Here is a 16,978-nt window from a genome sequence, read left to right as displayed (position 1 = left end):
GGACTTCCAATTGTCTAACCTATGCTTCCTTTTCATATGATTTGTTTTACATTCCTTTCTTATCAATTTTTCACTGTAGCGTGAAAACTTATATCTCAGTCAATTGTAGCCTTTGGCATTTCCGAGTGATTGGGACAATTTTACTAATATAACCTATACCAATTGTTACCTCATGTTCACCTGTGTAATGGTTAGCCTCAGACAGTTCTCAACCGACTGGGTCATTTCTATCTGTTTGAACTGCTCTTGGCATGACAGTCTGGCTTCTTGGGATGGAAGGGGTTAACATTAACTTGCTCTTGTGGTAGGAGTAACTTGATCCTTCTCCCTTTTGAGATTAAGTTCCCACCTTCAAAATTTCACTTCACACAGGTTTGACTGATTTTGTTACTTCTCACATTTGTGGATTGCTTTATACTATATTTTTGCACACTATTTTTTTCACATACTTTTAGTGGATGTGATTATAATCAACGCTCCGAGCTGTTCCAGCTTTCCGACTTTTCCTATCACAATGATCCTGATAGTTTTTTAATGTATCCCATTAATTTTTAACCTCTTTTTAAACCACAGCCAATCACAAAATAAACATTCAAAATGCCAATTTTTTGAAGATCCCATGTCTGGAATTTAACATGCCCACACTTTATAAGAACCAGAATTTAATAGGTCACTTAACCTCAATAACTCCAATTTTAATTCGGCAGTATCAGAATTAAACACACGACAAGACAGATACATTACACAAAGGAAGAAAACACACAAGACACAGTAAGAAGGGGGCGTGGCCCACAACACCGACAAAAAAAACACTGATCAAGACAGGCTTTTTAAAGGGACAGTACACTTAAACAACACAACCTTTCTTTTCGGGTCTCTGTCTTTTAAACATTTGTCTAGTCACTTAATTCTATCCATTTTTTTTTACAGTACTGTCTCCATAAAGCAATTAGTTCTTTGGCTGTGGTACCTCTGTTATTTTTCCAAATTAATTCCTGAGCCTTTTTGGCGGCATCTAAGTTTTATCAATAGTTCCTGTTTATATCCAATCACCAGGAACTTAAACCCTGACGACCCTCAGTGATATTAACCACTGACCTACCGCTTACAAGTTATTCCCTCAGTGATATTAACCACTGACCTCTTCCTGCTATTTCTGTGTATTCGCCAGACTGACCTGAATCTTGTAAGGACGCCACACGAGTGTCAGCGATTGGACGATTCGTCGTCAGACTGACGGATTGGAGGAAAACCGACGTAGTAAATTAAGACTACTTACATCGGGGCGCCATTTCCTTCCCCCGTGTCTGAGACAATCCGCCTCTTATTCCGCGAACTCTCGGTGAACGACCGTTAAGATCCCACCGCTGCCACCAAATGACGATCCGGATTCTTTCCCCTCAGTCTGGTTCAGTAAAAACTGAAGTCGAATACATTTTAAAGTTCAACACAACTTTAATAGCAGGGTTCTTAGTCTGCAGCATTGATTTGGACTCCTGATAGAGTCCCTCTATGCTGGCTGAGCAAGAACAAGAAACATACAGAAATCCACACGTTTTTATACAATTCAATAGGGTTGGAACATACTTAACGAGGGTCAACACCAATCATAAGCCGGGCATAGGTTGCCATGCGAGGTTACATTATTTCCGGCCAATCATAAATCGTCCATGTGCTGATCATGTTGCTGTTAGACATCAAAGGGGATACTTCCTCACCTTCCAACTTGGAATGTTCTTCCCTGTCCCTTCTCTTCCTTATCTCCCAACCTGGAATGTCTTTCAACTTTGGCTAAGCTCGTTACCTATATTGATCTGCCATAAACATGGAGACATTCAGACCAGTCCTTGAATCACATCAAAGACTCTACATTGATAAGACCATGCAAACCTGCTGACTACGCAAACATATGGCCCAGCAGGAGGGCCAGGCCACCTGTACCAATCTCAGTTACTAACTAATTAACCCTTTCTAACCATTTTGCATTCTGCTTCTTTGCCACGTAGGCATTTTAATATTTTACCGAAAACTGACCACGTAGGGATTCTCAAGGGGTGTGTGTGATGTACAGTCAGGAGTACACAGTGATGGGCAGGCAGTGGGTATTCTTTGCTGTTGCATCAGGCAGAATGGTTGAGCACGAGCAGTGGGGTTTTGTGACTGACTTTGTTTAAGAAAACACTTGGCCTTGAACCTTCTCAGGCACTCCCTGCCGGAGTTTGCAGGATCAGCAGGAGGGCGCCTCATTTGCACGGGATAGGTGGGCACCAGCACCACTTCGGGCACGTCTCTGGCGCCCCGCCTGCCGGTACCTCCAGCAACCCCCCCCAACCTGGTTGGAGAGGAAGGGGAGGGGGATTTCTGAGGGTGTCCCTTGACCTTGGGAATGGTCCAATCAGCTCCCCTGAGCAAGGGGGCAGCACTGGGAAATTTTTCTAAAGTCTTCGGGGACTCAGGCCTGGACCTCCCTCCTGTCGGGCCCACACACACGCCCCTCGCCGTGGTCAGTATGCCTCCACTCAATCTGGCCGCCACTGCCACTGCAGCTCCCCTCACAGGCTCAGCTGCAGGAACTCCCAGCTTCGGGAATCCCCACTCCTGGCCCTGTCATTTGCCTCCTATGGGGCGGACGCAAGTTTTGTCCTTTATGAGGTCAAGAGGGAATTCCCAGAACAGTAGGAACCCGGTTCAATCAGGAGACTCGAGGAACCCCCACAAAATCTCAACCCCCTTTAGCTTTTCCTTGGAATTATCTACGGGTCTCCCTTGGCGTTGCTCACGGTAAGTTGGAGGATTTGCTGTTTCAACCCACGCGTTGCACTGAATATGAAGCATTATTCTACTGCTCAGGCACAGATGTGTGTATTTAATGCCACAATGTCCAATTGCTATGCATCAGGCAAATTCTGAGGTGAGAAGAAACCAACAGGAAATGACTAGCTTTCTTTCCCTTTTCTTAATCCTTCTTTTTGATGTGTAACACTGAGATTTGCGTGACGCCGGAAATGTGACGCACACATCTCAAAACCTTCAGGTTGTATCGTGCAGCACAGAAGGAGGCCATTCAACCCATCACTCCCGTGACAGCTGTCGGCAAGACCTATCCATTTAGTCCCGATCCCCTGCCCTTGTAAATTTTTCATTGTCACTATTTCTCCACTTCTGATGAGGACGTCCAGTAGCAAAGCATCAACTGGATCAATCGACACAATGTCGACACCCTGTAGGTAATTTCGTGAGACCACGCTCCTGGCGGGAGCCGAGCCCAACGCAAATACTTATCAGAAATTGGAGTGTGCACCGTCCAAGATTTCCCAACCATTTTAATATGGACTTGCAAGACTACCCATGCATCATTCCTGTGCTGTATGATTGGAATACCAATTATCTATTTAGAGATATCAATCAGTCTTTTTTCTCCCTGCTAGAGTCTAGCGACTTCATGCATGGAATGAATTGGAAAATAAAAATTCCCCTGCAGGTGCAGCACACCCCCTGAAAATGCACGTCAACAACAAGGCAAGACAAAAAACAGTCAGTTCCTAATGACTGGTATGACCTCTCCATCGGGCTTACTGTTTGCCTACAGCACTGACCAAATGGCTTGGATTATAAAGCATTGGGTCAGATGGACCTACATTGGCTCCCGGTCCAGCAACACCTCGAATTTAAAATTCTCATCCTTGTTTTCAAATCCCTCCATGTACCTCGCCCCCCCACCCCCCAAATTTCTGTAACCTCCTCCAGCCCTACAAACCTCTGAGAACTCTGCGCTCCTCCAATTCTGGCCTCTCGAGCATCCCTTATTTTCATTGCTCCACCATTGGCAGCCTCAGCCCTAAGCTCTGGAATTCCCTCCCTAAACCTCTCTGCCTCTCCACCTCTCTCTCCTCCTTGAAGATGCTCCTTAAAACCTACCTCTTTGACAAAGCTTTTGGTCACCTGTCCTAATATCTCATTATGTGGCTCGGTGTCAAATTTTGTTTGATAATCGCTCCTGTGAAGAGCCTTGGGGCGTTTTTACTCCTTTAAAGGCGCTATATAAATGCAAGTTGTTGTTGTTTCTGATGCTCCAATGTGAAATAAAATTGATCGCCCCCTGATGTCCCTGCTACTATATCATACCATTCTACATGACTTCCCTTTCAATCTAAATCAATTAGCCTGTAAACTGAACTGTCTGCTAGAGGTCATCACCCTCTTTTAAACAACAGTCTTAGCATCACTGAGACAGGGTGTGGGACATCCTGTTTAATGGCGTACTTTCACCTGCGAGGGTTCAAAGTAAATATAACTTTGACAGCCGGAATGAAAATCTATCTCCTTGTCAGCTTTTAAAAGATCTGTGTGGAATTGGTCCCTCATTCAGTACAGCTCGCACCAAAAATTCAGAAGTAACACAAAAAGATTTTTTAAAAAATATTTCAGCAAGAGCTGTTGTCAAGAGGACAAAAGGTATTCCAAAAAAAATTCTAAAGCTCCCGTCTGGTTTGAATGACTGGTTTATTGCACAGTAGTAAACTTTTATTGTAGAACATGGCTAGAAAGGGGGACTGTCAAACATAATTTACTGCATCAGCGACATTAGATAAGAACATAGGAGTTAAGGATGAGAAAAGGCCAGTTGTTAACCAAAGCTTGTTCCTCTAATGTACAAAATGGCATCCAAGAAACAACCTAGAATGCTTAATGAAAGTCAAAGGTTACCGTATTTCGCTCCTGCAGCCACTGACTGCATTTCCTCATCTGAGGCGGTTGAGGAACCTGACAAATCGCATGTAGTTTGCATGACCTTAGCCACTGTAAAAATGCGAGGGCCAATTTTGTGAAACAGCGAGATGGCATGCTGGGAATGGCTTGCCTGACCCATGTCAGCTTACAGCGCGCTGTATGTCAGCTTATTTGAATAATATTGCCCGTTCCTTCATCATCGCTAGATCAAACCCCTGGAACTCCCTACGTAACAGTACTGTGGGAGCACCTTCACCACATGGACTGCAGTGGTTCAAGAATGTGGCTCACCACCACCCTCTCAATGACAACTTAGGGTGGGCAATAAATGCCGGTCTTGCCAGCGACACCCGTATCCCGAGAATGAATAAAAAAACAAAGGCTGCAAATGGGGGCAGATAGCTCTGATTCTGCAAGATTGGCAAAGCCAGGACTGTGCCCACCTCTGGCTGAAGTGCACCCTTGCCGCAGTGGGGAGCACTAACTTCACTGGATTTTGCGAGGCAAGTTCCTCCCTTTAATTTCAACGTGATCCTCGTGCATGAGAAACATGCACGGAGCCAGGTCTACCTGCTGCTTAGCTGAGACTAACAACGTTGGAGAAGCCGACAGCACTAAAATGGCTGCTGGCCACCATTAAAACATTGTCAGCGGTCAGTGGGTAGTACTCTTGCCTCTGAGTCAGAAGGTCATAGGTTCAGAGAGCCACTCCAGAGACTTGAGTGCATAATCCAGGCTGGCAGTTTAATGCTGCACTGTTGAAGGTACTGTCTTTCAGATGAGATGTTAAACTGAGGACCCATCTGCCTTCTCAGGTGGATGTAAAATATCCTGTGACACAATTTCAAAGAAGGGCAGGGTAGCTTTCCCTGGTGTCCTGGCCAATATTTATGTCTCAACCAACATCACTAAAAACAGATTATTTGGCCATCACATGGTTTGTGGGACTTTGCTGTGTGCAAATTGGCTGCCGTGTTTCCTACATTACAACAGTGACTACACTTTAAAAGTACTCCATTGGCTGTAAACTGCTTTGGGGGATCCTGAGGTCGTGAAAGGTGCTGTATAAATGCAAGTCTTTCTTTAAAAGGGATTCTCTACTACTTTTGTGTATTACCGTAGAGGAGTAGAAGAGCTGGCAAAATGTGCACTGTGAAGGCAGTGGGGAAGAATCTGTCATTTCACAATGAATCCTTGGAGCTCCTACTACAGGAGGTGCAGCAAAGGAAGGTGGTCCTCCATAGAGCCAAAGATCATCCACCTGCTAACGCAGAGCTCCAAGCTGCATGGGTGGAAGTAGCCCAGGTGCAAAAATGTAAGAAGTTCAGTGATTTTATTTGGTTTCAAAATCGATTTTAAATATATGCCAAGGCAGGGACGATGAGGAAAGAAATGGCAGGCAAAAATTAAATGCAAGGAAAACCAATGTGGAGGCACAAAATGGGGTCTACGAGTAAGTGTCGGAGCAATGCAGCACTCAACCCCTGTCTGATGGCTGGCAAAGTAGACATGTGCTGCATGAGGTAGATGCAGGGACAGTTACCCTGCTTGGCACTTCAGAGCACTCTCCCCAGAGGGCAACGGTGCACCTTGTGTGTTGGCCACTCTCAATGGTCTGCACAGTACATGGTGCCATCAACTACACTTTGTCCTCTTGGTAACTCTAACATCCAGGAAACATTCTGTGCCTTGTGGAGTTGATGCCTTTTTTCTACAGGGAAAGTAATGACCGCGTTGCCTTGTGCTCTCGTCCAGCAAGTCTCTGCCAGTAGAGTCTTGGAAAATCAGCCCTGCAATATCGTCCTAAATGAGGCCTCTAGGAAGCTATCAGTTAGGAAGGGTTGGATGTTGTACCTGTAACTCAATATTAGAAAGTCCTCACTCCAGACTGTAATAGGGTCTAGTCTGGTCATTGTGGATGTTTGGAGATGTGAAGTCGTTGTGGATCTGAATTCAATTCTTCCCACTCCATGAAGTATACTCGCCTTCATTTCATTCCGCTCTGTGCTGCAATTCTACAGACTTACGAAGAAAGCATTTACAGTACAGCTTTCCAGTGGCTGCTGTTCCTGACAATTCAACTGGGTGGCGCCTGACAACACATGATTCTGGTAGTGCAGGTTTAGTTACACCAGCAACTGAGCTCTGCACATTAATGGGAAAGGAAAGAAAGAAATAAAAAAAGAAAGTAACAAAGACTTGCATTTATACAGTGCCTTTCATGACCTCAGGACGTCCCAAAGTGTGTCATTGGGGTCAATTTGCGCACAGCAAGGACCCACAAACAGCAAGGTGATAAATGACCAATGAAACAGTTTTTAGTGATGTTGGTTGAGGGATAAATATTGTCCAGGACAGTGAGAGAACTCCCTGCTCTTCTTCAAAATAGTTCCATGGAATCTATTCCGTCCACCTGAGAGGGCAGATGGGGCCTCGGTTTAATGTCTCATCTGAAAGACAACAACTCCGACAGTGCAGCACTCCCTCAGTGATGCACTGGAGTGTCAGCCTGGATCATGTGCCCTTCTCGAGAGTGGAACTTGAACCCACGACCTTGTGACTCAGAGGTGAGAGTGTTACCACTGAGCCACGGCCAAAGAGTGAAGAGATTTTTTAAAAAACAAGATCGTCAGAATAAAGCAGAAAACTTTGAAGAATATCTTCCATCTTTAGAAACACATTGGGGGTAATTTTAACTGAACTCACCAGTAGGGAAATCCACAGGATTGGGTGCGATGCTGGTTTTAGACACCGCCTGACTTTATTCTCCATTGAAGTCAATTGAGTGTAATATTGGGGGGGATGTAAAACCAGCATTCCACCCGATCCCGTGGGTTTCCTGCCTGACAAGATAGGTTAAAATTGCCCCCAATGAAAATCTTCAACTAGTGAGAAGGAAGGGTAATGCTCTTTCTAAATGTTGACAGGTAAGATGAGCGGAAAGTCAAACCAATCAAAATTCAGTCAGACTATGCTAGGTCAATCTCAGGCTCGCTTCGTCTGAACTTGACAGGCTCGGATTTCAAAGGGAGCGGAGCTGTTAGAATCACCGCTGAGGAAACACTAATTATTGCTGGTTTGGCTCAGGATCCAAATAGGAATGGGCATTGAGCTTGCAGTCCAAATGCAAAGTGAGATAAATTGGGCCAGAATCTGGATACTGGGGAAAGTCTGCAATTCGGGTTCAACTCCAAAATCTGAGGAGGTGTGGCTTTAGAAAATGAACAGCATGGATAGGGATAGAATGCCCTCCATGTACGCAAACTGTAATTTCTACTCTGTAACAAGGTTTCTTGGAAATGCAAAATGAGATTAAGAAGGCTCCCTGTGCACAGTCAATACCTTGCCAAATGTTCTCAGCCCCTACCATGTGTCTTCTGTCCATGGTACAATATCCATGAGGAAAGCTTGCAGCCAATATCAGCCAGTTTAACTGGGGTATGTGTCTGATCTGCAGTCTAGAAGCTGAAGCATAGGAGGGAGATTATGGGGTTGATTTTAACTCAGGACAGTGTGTGTGTGTGGGCGGGAGGGGTCTGAAGCAGGCGTCGGACCCAAACCTCAATGTAAATAAAAATCGGGAGAGATGGAAAATGGGCTGCCGATTCACTATCACCTGTTTTGCACTAGCACACAAAGTCGAGATCTACCCCAATGAATTCAAGTTCATATCTATCCAAATGCTAAAACCTTGGTTTGAGTTTGATTGTGGGCACGGTAAGATATAGCCTAGTACGACTAACTATCCCAGCCTGCTTTTCCAGCAGTCCAAAAAGTCCTTTATTAGATCTGGCAAGCTAACAATCTCTCCCAATTATCAACGATCAAACTCCCACATTAGCTAGACTAAAAAGAAATATTTTATTCATACATGGGATGTGGGCGTCACTGGCGAGGCCGGCATTTATTGCCCATCCCTAATTGCCCTTGAGAAGGTGGTGGTGAGATGCCTTCTTGAACCGCTGCAGTCCGTGTGGTGAAGGTTCTCCCACAGTGCTGTTAGGAAGGGAATTCCAGGATTTTGACCCAGCGACGATGAAGGAACGGCGATATATTTTCAAGTCGGGATGGTGTGTGACTTGGAGGGGAACGTGCAGGTAGTGTTGTTCCCATGTGCTTGCTGCTCTTGTCCGCCTAGGTGGTAGAGGTCGCGGGTTTGGGAGTTGTTGTCGAAGAAGCCTTGGCGAGTTGCTGCAGTGCATCCTGTGGATGGTACACACTGCAGCCACTGTGCGTCGGTGGTGAAGGGAATGAATGTTTAAGGTGGTGGATGGGATGCCAATCAAGCAGGCTGCTTTGTCCTGGATACCGTCAAGGTTATTGAGTGTTGTTGGAGCTGTACTCATCCAGGCAAGTGGAGTGTATTCCATCACACTCCTGACTTGTGCCTTGTAGATGGTGGAAAGGCTTTGGGGAGTCAGGAGGTGAGTCACTCGCCACAGAATACCCAGCCTCTGCCCTGCTCTTGTAGCCACAGTATTTATATGGCTGGTCCAGTTAAGTTTCTGGTCAATGGTGACCCCCAGGATGTTGATGGTGGGGGATTTGGCAATGGTAATGCCGTTGAATGTCAAGAGGAGATGGTTAGACTCTCTCTTGTTGGAGATGGTCATTGCCTGGCACTTGTCTGGTGCGAATGTTACTTGCCACTTATGAGCCCAAGCCTGGATGTTTTCCAGGTCTTGCTGCATGCGGGCTTGGACTGCTTCATTATTTGAGGGGTTGCGAATGGAACTGAACACTGTGCAGTCATCAGCGAACATTCCCATTTCTGACCTTATGATGGAGGGAAGGTCATCGATGAAGCAGCTGAAGATGGTTGGGCCTAGGACACTGCCCTGAGGAACTCCTGCAGCAATGTCCTGGGGCTGAGATGATTGGCCTCCAACAACCACTACCATCTTCCTTTGTGATAGGTGTGATTCCAGCCACTGGAGAGTTTTCCCCCTGATTCCAATTGACTTCAATTTTACTAGGGCTCCTTGGTGCCACACTCGGTCAAATGCTGCCTTGATGTCAAGGGCCGTCACTCTCACCTCACCTCTGGAATTCAGCTCTTTTGTCCATGTTTGGACCAAGGCTGTAATGAGGTCTGGAGCCGAGTGGGCCTGGCGGAACCCAAACTGAGCATCGGCAAGCAGGTTTTTGGTGAGTAAGTGCCGCTTGATAGCACTGTCGATGACAGCTTTCATCACTTTGCTGATGATTGAGAGTAGACTGATGGGGCGGTAATTGGCCGGGTTGGATTTGTCCTGCTTTTTGTGGACAGGACATACCTGGGCAATTTTCCACATTTTCGGGTAGATTCCAAGTGTTGTAGCTGTACTGAAACAGCTTGGCTAGAAGCGTGGCTAGTTCTGGAGCACAAGTCTTCAGCACTACAGCTGGGATGTTGACGGGGCCCATAGCCTTTGCTGTATCCAGTGCACTCAGCCGTTTCTTGATATTACGTGGAGTGAATCGAATTGGCTGAAGACTGGCTTCTGTGATGGTGGGGATATCGGGAGGAGGCCGAGATGGATCATCCACTCGACACTTCTGGCTGAAGATGGTTGCAAACACTTCAGCTTTGTCTTTTGCACCCATGTGCTCGACTCCGCCATCATTGAGGATGGGGATGTTGACAGACCCTCCTCCTCCCGTTAGTTGTTTAATTGTCCACCACCATTCACGACTGGATGTGGCAGGACTGCAGAGCTTTGATCTGATCCGTTGGTTGTGGAATCGCTTAGCTCTGTCTATAGCATGTTGCTTCCACTGTTTACCATGCATGTAGTCCTGAGTTGTAGCTTCACCAGGTTGGCACCTCATTTTTAGGTATACCTGGTGCTGCTCCTGTCATGCTCTTCTACACTCCTCATTGAACCAGCGTTGACCCCTGGCTTGTTGGTAATGGTAGAGTGAGGAATATGCCGGGCCATGAGGTTACAGATTGTGCTGGAATACAATTCAGACAAAGTCGTGTCTTCAAACAGTTTCAGTCAGCTGTTCGCACCTCGTTAAAGTGTGATTACCGCAGCGATGAAATTCTGGATGTAACTGTTAACACTTAGGAGAGGTAGTTGCTAAGTGGAGACTTCCTGTTTTTAAAACAGTTCTGACGAAGGGTCATCGACCTGAAATTTGAATTCTGCTTCTTTCTCCACAGATGCTGCCTGACTTGTCGAGTATTTCCAGCATTTTCTGTTTTTATTCCTGTTTTTAACAAATTTGTTGCTCACTTCACTTATTGGATTTACCGTCCACCAGGTATAACTGGCAAATCGAGTTAACATCACCGCGTATAGCGGGCAAATCAAGTTAACATCACCGCGTATAGCGGGCAAATCAAGTTAACATCACCGTGTATCGCGGGCAAATCGAGTTAACATCAGTGCATATAGAGGGCAAATCGAGTTACCATCACCGAGTATAGCGGGCAAATCGAGTTACCATCAATGTGTATAGCAGGCAAATCACGTTAACATCACCGAGTATATCAGGCAAATCACGTTAACATCACAGTATATAGCGGGCAAATCGAATTAACATCACTGCGCCCTCAAAAGAGAAATGAATGATTGGAGTGAAGTTCGACTTCAAGAACCTATTGCAAGAAATAAATGTTTTATTCCCACAATGCTTTCAAACATCTCTGCAGAAACTGAGAGCTTTCAGCTTCGGCTGCAGAAATATAACTCTGCAATGTTGCGTTGTGCTAATTCTCCCGATGTCCTGGGCAGTATTCCTCCCTCAACAAGATTACCTGGTCATTCACTCATTTGCTGCTTTTTGGACCTTGCTTTGTGCAATGGCTGTCACACTTGTCCAGATCCTTCTCTTCTCCTTTGCCTCTTGTAGGTGCTTTACTTACGATTAGGGTTGCCAACCCTCCAGGATTGTCCTGGAGTCTCCAGGAATTAAAGATTAATCTCCTGGGAGCCACTGTGAGCAACCCAGGAGATTAATCATCGGGGCATTAAAAAAAATTGTTTTTTTTCATTTTCTTTGAACACTTTGGTTCACTAGTTAGAAAATATTGGAGAGGGGGGGAAATGGCTGTTTGTCTGAACAGGGTGGTTGGAGGCAGGAAGTCATGTGATAAAACCTCCAGGAATACATCCAACCAGAGTTGGCAACCCTACTTACGATACAAATACTTTATTTATTTGTTTATTCTTTACTCTTCTTTGTCAAAACCTTCCTCCTTTTTTCTCAGTTATTTATGTAAATCTAAAAGATATTGGAGGGAAAAAATTCAGTAAGGGCCATTTTCGGGCGCGGGTAGCATGATCTGCTATTACCCCGTGCCCGATAGCCCCTACACAGGCAGCATGTGAACTTCGTGCTGCCTGCTAATTAGCATGATAGCTCTGTGCAGCCAGCGCTACCCACGCTGCTGAGAGGCTATGCAGAGAATGAGGAAGTCGGAAATGGGGCGTGCTCAGCGCATGTCATCAGCAGCCTGCACCTCTTAAAGGTGTGGGTGCACATTTCAAATGGGATATGCACAGTTCACAAGGAGAAGGGAAAAATGGCCGCGAGGAAGGCAGGACAGGCACAAGAGAGGGCCCCAATCTTCTCCGATGATGCACTGAAGGCCCTGGTGGAAGGGATGGACGAAAAGAGGGCCAACATGCACTGGAAGGGTGGCAGGAGACCCTCCAGACTGCAGCTCCGCAGGCATTGGCAGGCTGTGGCGCAGGAAGTGAACGCCAGGAGCATGGCACCACGCACATGGGTGCAGTGCCAAAAGAAGTTCAATGATTTGACACGAGTAGTCAAGGTGAGTGAATGCAAGTGTCAAGTCACACATCCTACCAACTGCACCACTGCTCCATGCATCACACTCCCCGTCACCCACCCACCAAGAAGTACTGCCCATCCATACACAATGCTGCACTTGGCATGCTGCATCTCACCTGCACATAGTACTACACTTGCACGCCACACAACCACCACTCACAGGTCACACACACTGGCAGCTATTCAACCATGACAGGCACATCACCCACACACCTTGCAGGATACTCACTGATACACTTCCTCTGTCTTGCAGGAGAAGGTGGCGCATAACAGCGGCAGCAGGAGAGACCTGAGGGTGGACGGGCACGCCTACATGTCCTCACCCTCCTAGAGGAGACAGTGCTTCGGATCATTGGGCGGGCCGTCGCTGCAGCTGTGACAATATACCGCACTGGAGGTCCAGATGAAGGGGGTCTCCGCATATCTAATGTTCCTTCTTGTTTCCCACATCTCCCTTCTCTCAAAATCTTTTCTGAATCACGTGCTGCAGATGCTGTCGGCACTCACATCTTACTTGCTCCTCCTCTCCCTGCTCCACAACTCAACCTGTTTCCCTTTGTCATTGTAGATACCTAAGAACATGTGGCAGCACCATCCAAGGAGGAGGAGGAGGAGGAGGAGGAGGAGGGAGACACTGAAGTCACACCGTCACTCAATCTGACACTTGCTTCCACCAGCTCAGAGACTGACACTGTGCGTCCTTCAGAGGCTAGGTTAGAGGAGGGATCTGCATGTGGTGAGACAGGGTGAGGGGGAACGGATACCACAGGAGCCGGGGTGAGGGGGAACGGATACCACAGGTGCCAGCTCGCCGGACGGTGAGGTCACTCACTAGTTCTGCTGAAGAGAAGTCAGAAGAGGACGTCGATGGGTCAGGCTACAGAAGACGGCTGATGGGCGTACACCACCAAATGCTTGGGGCACTGGAAAGCCTGCCAGAAAGCCTACGCACAATGAGAAGGGACATGGAGGTGTCCAGCTCCAACTTGGCGCAGGGCTTTGTGCAGAGCTTGGAGCCCATCCTTTCCAACATGGAGCAGGTGGTCACCTCCATCAGTGTACCTGTGGAACCCACCATGATCCAGCTGATGGCTGATGTCACGGCTTCCATTGCAGCACAAACCAATGTGATCAAAGGTTTGCAAGCTACAGTTGCGTCTCAGACTGCTGCAGTGGAAGCTCAGACTGCTGCTATCGTGACTCTGGGGACCACTGTGGAACGGGGCTCCCAGGGCATCTCGACACTCCAGCAATCCGTTCTCAGCTGATCACCAGGATTGCTGAAGCGCCGTCCCGGGAGAGTGGCAGTGGCGCCATGGCAGTCGGACCTGCTGTCCTCTCTCAGGACAACAGCATTCCTGCTCCCATCCCTGCCAGTCCGCCAGTGCTCTTGTTGTTGCCTATCAGCCAGCCGGGCCAGATTGCTGCAGCACAGGCTGAGATGGTGCAGTCTGAAGCCGGGCCCTCCAGGCCCAGAGCTGCTTGAGGTCATCCTCCAAGGCCACCTGCACGCTCCTCCATTGAAGGCCAGCAGCCTCCCACCACACACGCTCCAGCCACTGGGGAAGCACCTCGTAAGAGCACTAGGATAGGTAAAGGCACATGGACAACAGGCACTAAGGGAATGCACAAGGTGAATAATTCTGTTCTGTTTCCATAATTTCATTTATTCATTGATAAATGTGAGTTTCAATTTCCATTTGGTGGTGGTTTTTATTTGTGCGATGAGCTGAGGGGGAAACCAATGTGCAATCAGATGGAGGGTGATTTGATTGTCTTGTGGGAGCAGAAAGGTGGGCAGTGTAGGACTGTTGGTGAGTTGGGGGATGTAGTTGACATTATTGATAGCGGGCACAGATCAGACGAGCACGCAGAGCCCTTGCAGGCAAGGTTTGTGGTCCCTGTTGCACCCTTACGTCTTCCTCCACTTCCTCTTCCAGCTCCTCTACCTCCTCTTCCTCCTCAGCCTCTTCCTCCTCCTCCTCCTCCTCAGCCTCTTCCTCCTCAGTCTCCTCCTCCTAAACCTCTGACTCAGGGTCTTCTCCGATCATTGGTGGCAAAGGCTGGTCCCTCATGCTGGCGAGGTTGTGCAGCATGCAGCAGACCACCACGAATCTGCCGACCCGCTCAGGGGAGTACTGCAGGGCTCCTCCAAACCGGTCCAGGCAGCGGAAGCGTTGTTTGAGGAGGCCTAAGGTGTGCTCCACGATGTTGCTTGTGGCAGCATGGCTCTCATTATAGGCCTGCTGTGTACGTGTGCGTGGGTTCCTGACCAGTGTCATGCGGGAGCCCTAGCAGATCACCCATGGTTGCCAAGAATGTTGTTCAACCACGGTTGTATTTTTCGACCCGTAAGGCAGTACCTGCCAAACTGCCAAACTGCTCTCAAATGTACTCTCGGAACTCTCAGTAAGTATTGGGAGCTTCAAAAAATACTTCCTATTCCACCAGCAGCCAGAAGCAATAATCCAGTAGCTAACCTGCAACACCTGCATGGTCCCTTTAAATAGCGCTAGTGGGGGGTCCTCCAGGTTCAGGTGGTCGGAGTTAAGACTGTGCGTTGAGTTCAGCGTTAAGTGCCAAAATGGTGTCTATCACTTTAAATCAGTGTTGCACACCGATTACACGCATTTTCTCCCTACTTTACATGCTTCCAGCGTTCGGTATTTGCGCCTGCGCTAACTCCTATACCAAGATGGTGTCCGGTGCACGTCACGCTGGAACCGTGCGTGCGCAGCCAAGACGCCATCTTGGATGTTGGAGAGGCCACGTAGCGCCGAAACAACGGGCGCTACACGGCCCAATTTAGTGCCCAGTTTCTCTCTCTTTCTTTCCACGGTGGATTTGTCATTCCTGCTGCAACTGCATTAGTTTTTTTCCCGGCTGTTAAATCTCCAATGACCAGGACCTGAACTGCTGATTATTCACTAACTAACTGAATAAGATACGGTCGTGTAATGGTTATGATACTGGACTAGCAATCCAGTAGATCGTGAGTTCAAATCCTAACAGTTATGAGTTTGCTGGAATGGCTGAGCAGTTTCAGAGCCGTTGCTGTCAACTAGCCAGAGTGTAAGAGAGAGACCTTTGGCTGCAGTTCAAATCTGTACTCTCAGGATTGTTGGAGGTCTTTAAATGTTGTTGCTGAGGCATATGAGGGAAGACTTTCTACTCGGACTGCAGCAACAGCACACCTGGAGGTGAGTGAGCACATCTCGTGTCAGAGCCAGATTGAATGGACTTCAGAGTATTTATTGCAGGTATTGTAGCGTAGTGGTTATGGTGCTGGACAAGCAACCCAGAGGTCATGGGTTCAATGCAAGATGTGAAACTAACTAAACAACTGCAGCTGTGGTGCCTGAGGTCATAAGAACATAAGAAATAGGAGCAGGAGTCGGCCATACAGCCCCTCGAGCCTGCTCCGCCATTCAATAAGATCATGTCTGATCTTCGACCTCAACTCCACTTTCCCGCCCGATCCCCAAATCCTTTGATTCCCTTCGAGTCAAAAAATCTATCAATCTCAGCTTTGAATATACTCAACCACTGAGCTTCCACAACACTGTGGGGTAGAACATTCCAAATATTCACGAACCTCTGAGTGAAGAAATTCCTCCTCATCTCAGTCCAAAATGTCCGACCCTTTATCCTGAGACCATGCCCCCTAGTTCTAGACTCTCCAGCCAGGAGAAACAATCTCTCAGCACCTACATTGTCAAGCCCTCATAGAATCAATGGGATCACCTCTCATTCTTCTAAACTCCAGACAGTATAGGCCCATTCTACTCAATCTTTCCTCACAGGACAACCCTCTCATCCCAAGAATCAATCTAGTGAACCTTTGTTGCAGCCCCTCTAAGGCAGTTATATCCTTCCTTAGATGAGGAGACCAAAACTGTATACAGTACTCCAGGTGAGGTCTCACCAAAGCCCTGTACAATTGAAGTAAGACTTCCTTACTCTTCTACTGCAATCCCCTTGCAATAAAGGCCAAGATATCATTTGCCTTCCTAATTGCTTGTTGTGCCTGCGTTAACTTTTTGTGTTTCTTATACAAGGACACCCAAATCTCTCTGAACACCAAAATGTAATTGTTTCTCACCATTTAAAAAATATTCAGTCTTTCTATTTTTCCTACCAAAGTGAATAACCTCACATTTCCCCACATTACACTCCATCTGCCACCTTCTTGTCCTCTCATTTAATCTGTTAATATCCCTTTGCAGATTCTTTGCATCCTCCTCACAGCTTAGTTTACCACCTAGATTTGTATCATCAGCAAACTTGGATACATTACACTCAGTCCCTTCATCTAAGTCATTAATATAGATTGTAAATAGTTGAGGCCCCAGCACTGATCCTTGCGGCACCCCACTAGTTACAACCTGCCAATCCAAAAATGATCCATTTATTCCTACTCTCTGTTTTCTGTCGTTAACCAATCCTCAATCCACACGAATAT

The sequence above is a fragment of the Heptranchias perlo genome, chromosome 27 (genome assembly GCF_035084215.1).
Source record: "Heptranchias perlo isolate sHepPer1 chromosome 27, sHepPer1.hap1, whole genome shotgun sequence".
Lineage (NCBI taxonomy): Eukaryota > Metazoa > Chordata > Chondrichthyes > Hexanchiformes > Hexanchidae > Heptranchias > Heptranchias perlo.
Note: the sequence above shows the minus strand (reverse complement) of the source record.